The sequence below is a fragment of the Euprymna scolopes genome, chromosome 23 (assembly GCF_053919585.1).
Source record: "Euprymna scolopes isolate OS-2025 chromosome 23, ASM5391958v1, whole genome shotgun sequence".
NCBI lineage: Eukaryota > Metazoa > Mollusca > Cephalopoda > Sepiida > Sepiolidae > Euprymna > Euprymna scolopes.
Genome location: NC_136504.1, coordinates 10,400,231 through 10,405,593, shown reverse-complemented (window position 1 = coordinate 10,405,593; position 5,363 = coordinate 10,400,231). Strand labels below are relative to the sequence as shown.

General features: G+C 32.2%; 1 pseudogene; it reads left to right on the top strand.

Moving 5' to 3' along the window:
- Window positions 1–930: 930 nt before the first annotated feature.
- On the top strand, window positions 931–1,049 carry LOC145246248 (5S ribosomal RNA; annotated as a pseudogene).
- Window positions 1,050–5,363: the final 4,314 nt, after the last annotated feature.

The window sequence follows — 5,363 nt, the reverse complement described above, 5'->3', positions numbered from 1 at the left end:
TAAGTCCTTTGACTGCCTGTATCAAAGAGGCTGTTCAATTTGTGTGTTTCCCTTTAGTAACAGTAATTGCACTATAAGTAAAATATAAGGCTGCTCCTGTGTGCCAGTGTTGGTACACACGTGTATCGAAACAGTTGGATTGTTTCCACGTTTATCTGCTTCATCACAAAGGAGGGTAATGTGGCCTCAGGATTTGCAATTTGCACATTTTCGAGGTAATTTATTTGTTTTATCATAACAGTCTTCTGTACTATGACTAGCCCCATAGCCCTTGAGCCCCTGAAGGGGCATAGGCCATCTACAACTTTGTAGATGCTTTTGTAGCGAGGAGTTCTTTTTACAGGGTGAGGGTGCTGGCCCAACGCCCAACCTTCCCAGAAGGTACATACAGCGCCTTGCCTTCCCAAATGGTCACCTATCTGGTACTGGCCAGGCTTAACGTTGCTTAACTTCGGTGATCTGACTAGAACGTCTCGAATTAAGGGAGGAATATTTAGAACAATAGTTCATGGTGTGCCCATTGAGATTGCAAAATCTACAAGGCCAAGTAATTTTGCTAAATTTTATTGTAAAGTTTTCCAATGTTGGAACATTTTTCTTTATAGTATTCTTAATATAATTCCCTTCCCACAACTTAAAATTGTTTTGGTGGGAATTAGAATTTTTTTAAAATCTGTTTTAATTAAGGTCTTTCTAATCTCGTTGTAACTATAAACAATCTGATTGCTTTTTGGGCAGTTACTGTCAACTTTTTAGATTAATTCTTTTTGAAGAGTTGGAGGTAATCTTGAAAAAATGATATTGCTAATTAGTTCATAGCCTGGAGTGTTCTCTTCCAAAAAATATCCAAATTATAAGAAGTCTTTAATTCAGACAGGTCTGCTTTAATTTCTGACAAAAAACTCTTTATCTTGACAAATTCTGGGTCATATTTAGGGCATAATCACGTTGACACACCGGTTCCCGTCAGATCACCGAAGTTAAGCAACGTTGAGCCTGGTCATTACTAAAATGGGTGACCAATTTGGGAAGACCAGGTGCTGTATGTAGGAGGACGCCGACACCTCCCTGCAAAAAGTTGAAAAAACCTAACGTCGTCATCTCCCCTAACGGGAATATGCGACTGGGGACTGCTTGTGAATTTCATACTCCCATGAAACTTCCTCCTTCGGAGGAAGCTGGTTAAACCCTGAATAGGGTTGGTGCTGACTGCACACACACATATTTAGGGCTACTGCCTAGCAATTGCTTAAAAATTTCACCAATAATGAGAGGAATATCCAAAAATTCCTTTCTCAACAAATTGATAGCTGCACCAAAGTTTTCATCTTTTAACAAAAGATGAGACGCTAACTGAGACGCGTAACCAGTTAAAAAAAAACTTTTAGAAGTAAAAATTTGGCTTTCTTGGAGTGTACAGCGTCCACACAGTTTTCAAATTGAACTAAGAAATTTTTAAACTTAAATTTACCGGCTCGTAATCCACTGAATTTAGTACACTGCAACCTCGAAGCTGGAACACACTAGGCTGTGAGTGGCACTTGAGGATTTGAAACTGAGGTGGATTCTATATTAAAACTAGAAATATTCTCTTCTAATACCGTGAGCCTTTTGAATGCGTTGTAAACGAACTCCGCCTGTAACTTCCAACATACCGTTGCTTCCTAAATCAATATCGACTTTTTCATAAGCTTAGCTTCACTTATTTTTGTATTAATTGTGCCGACTTCTGTCAACCTCTTGTTTATGAGATTTTCTTGTTTTTTAAAACAAGTCTTATTCAAGGCTGTATCTGCTGACATTAATTCAACGGCAGAACTTATTTTTCTTTTAAAAGAATCTCTGTTAAAAACTAAGGCCCTCACACCCTTAATCCGTTTGAAGTCATTCATCCTACTTAACGAAAGATACCCACACAAACAAATAATAAAAACAAAAACGAAGAAAAAGAAAGAAAAAAAGAAAAAAAGGACGGACGAAACCTAACTCTACAATCTTAGCCGTAAACACCAAAAGGGATAGGTGCTTATATATGCATTCTTTCCTCTGGCAACGTCACGTTTTGGTATTATCCCACGAGGTTTTCTTTTGCCAATTAATTTACATAAATCTGTTTCATGTAAAATTAACTCATGTGTTTGTGTTTTTGTTTAATTGATTTACATAAATCTATTTCATGTAAAATTATCTGTGCATGTTTTTGTAAATTGATTTACACAAAGTCTGTTTTTGCAAATTGTTGCGTACCAGGAAAATATTTTTCCTACAGAATATAAATGAATAAAGTTTATTTTTGCAAAAAATCTTTATACATTTATCTAGCCAATAAACATAAATTTACGTATGAAAAACCACGTTTATTACTTTTAAAATGCAACTAATACACTTACAAAAGAAAATCACGATTCTCCATTTTTAGGTGATTACATGTAAACAACTTGAAAAATTTAGTGGTAAAAAACACAATAAAACACCGAACATTAAGTTTCCTTCATAAATATAATGCAAAAGGGCCACACCTTGCTGAGCAGACAATGTTTTAAGGACATGTAACCAACTTTATTTGTTTTAAATATTGGGAATGTTAATGTTTCAAATCAAACTTTAGTATAAAATATGTGATTGTTAAAAGTCATAAAAACCACGCCCCTTTCCTACTACTAAGCCTAAGTCTGCGGGACAAGACGAAAGTAAAACAATTACATGTTATATTATTATTTTGCTGATTGAACTTAACTGCTTAAAAAGTTGGAATGTACCGGAAATGAGATCATTTTACATTATATTTATATGCACAACTGAACCCCCATTCTGAATTCTAAAATAAGGTTTCCTTGTGTTCACACATAATCGCCTAAAAAGTGCAATCTCATACATAAATAATGTAAATAAAAATTTTTTTAGTCAAATTTCTTAACGTTTGCTCTTTATATATTCTATCCAAGAAAACACACACACATCTATCTGCCTATTTCTCTCTCTCTCTCTCTCTCTCTCTCTCTCTCTATATATATATATATATATATATATATATATATATATATATATATATATATATATATATATATATATATACTAGCAAAAGTACCCGTCGTTGACTGGGTTCAAAAACAGCCTACAGAAAATGGACTCTGATTCAGGAAAGTATGATAGGTTATGAAAAGGAAGGGTTGTAAAGAGATAGCTTCGAATTTGAGGGTATCAAAACCAAAGCAAAATATGATGAAAGTAAAAATAAAATAGATAAACCCCATAATTTATTATACCATACCTGTTCACACTGAAACACTTATCACAATATTCTGTGGATCTATATTAAAAACGTTGTTAAACTTTGAGCCATATTTCCATTTTATGGAGGTCAGGCACGAACGAACACTCCATAATTTTATTATACCATATTTCTTTAAACTGAAACATAATTATCAAAGTATACTTACGCAGATAGATATAAAAAGTCTTTATTAAAGTTTGTGCCTATTTCTATTCTATGGAGGCCAGGGGCGAACGCAGACCCCACAATTTTATTATACCATTCTTATTTAAGTTAAAACATACTTATCAAAGTATTATTATGTACATCTATATCAAAAACACTTGTGAACGTTTTTTTTTTAATTTTTAAATTTTTTATTTCCATATTTTATGGACCAGGCGCGAACGCAGACTCCACAATTTAATGAATCATCATTATGCCAGCTCAAACATACCCATTCCTGTGTTTCGATACATCTTCTGTCATTATATGTGATCAGTTTTTTTAAAATAGTTAACCATAAAAAAAATATATATATAGGAGCCTATTCGTGACCAGACACACACAAAGACGTTCAGCTTTATATATACTTTTACTACGCCGATGAAGACTGAATGATCGGTCGAAAATAATGTACCTGTAAAAAAGTTAAAAAAAGTTTTTTTCATAATATTATTTTGTATTCATGCACGTCACTAATTGAAAACGAATAAAGAAAAATTATAAGCTTTTATACTTTTCGTATTCTTTTTTATACATTTCCATTCATATATATATATAATATATATATATAATATATATATATATTGTATACATATATATATATATATATATATATATATATATATATATATATATATATATATTGTGATACAAAGAAACAGGACTATATGTCGATGACTAAAAATATATTTTAAGCCCCCCCCTCTTTGGGTAGAGCACTGTCGTAAATAATCTCACCCGATACTTAATTGGCTGAAAATGCGAAGCTCATTGTTTGTTTGTTTACGAACAGGCGATTTGAGCACAATAAAAGTGGTGGCGGATATCTATTTAAATAGACATTCCGACGAGTTATTTACGGGCGTCGATTCCATGGTCGAGTGGGAGAACTGCCGACTGTCAACACGACGGTTCTAGGTTCAATCCTTGGCTTGGGAGAGATGCTAGTCTAGCGGCACTGATGAGTTGTGATACAACGGAACAGGACTGTATGTCGATGACTACAAATATATATATATATATATATATATATATATATATATATATATATATATATATATATATATATATATAAGTGAACGTGTCTGTGTGTCTGTTTATCTGCCTGTCTGTGTACATTCCCTACGCAAAGAAAAAAGAAAAATTAAAAAATTAAAAATAAAAATAAAATGAAAAGCATAGATAAATAAATAAATGAAAGAAAAGTAAATGCTTACATACATTAGCGAATATAAGAGAAGATAAAATAAAATAAAGAGGAAGGGAAGGAAATAGATTAAATAATAGGGAGAGATAGAGATTAGAGAATAATAATAAAAAAGAAATAGAGGGGGTGGGGAGAAAAATAGACAGAGAAAGAGAAACTAAGGAAATGAAATCAATAAACCTTTATAAGATAAAATGACAGACCGCGAAAATAGGTCAGATTGCGAAAGTAGGTCTAGACATATGCAGGAAAGAAAACGAAAGCAAAATCCAAAATCACGCCATTTTAAGTAGAAATTCCCACTTAAATAAATTTAAATCAAGTCAACTCAAAATAATCTTATCTAGCATATACAGTACAATTCTTGCTGATTTTATATGTATTGATAATATTCTTTATATGACAATATTAAACTGAAAATTTGGAACTATAATAATCTGTGGACGTACTTTGAAAAAATAAAACTAGGCGTATTAATAAAACGTGTTATAAATATTATAATATTAATGACAATACTTTACTGAAAAAATATCATATATAAATACGAAAAGTATAAAAGCTTATAACTTTTCTTTATCCGTTTTCTCTGGTAACATGCAGGAATACAAAATAACAGATTTGCGACCGATCCTTCAGTCTTCATTAGTGTAATGAAAGTGATGAGTATATACAGGGAAA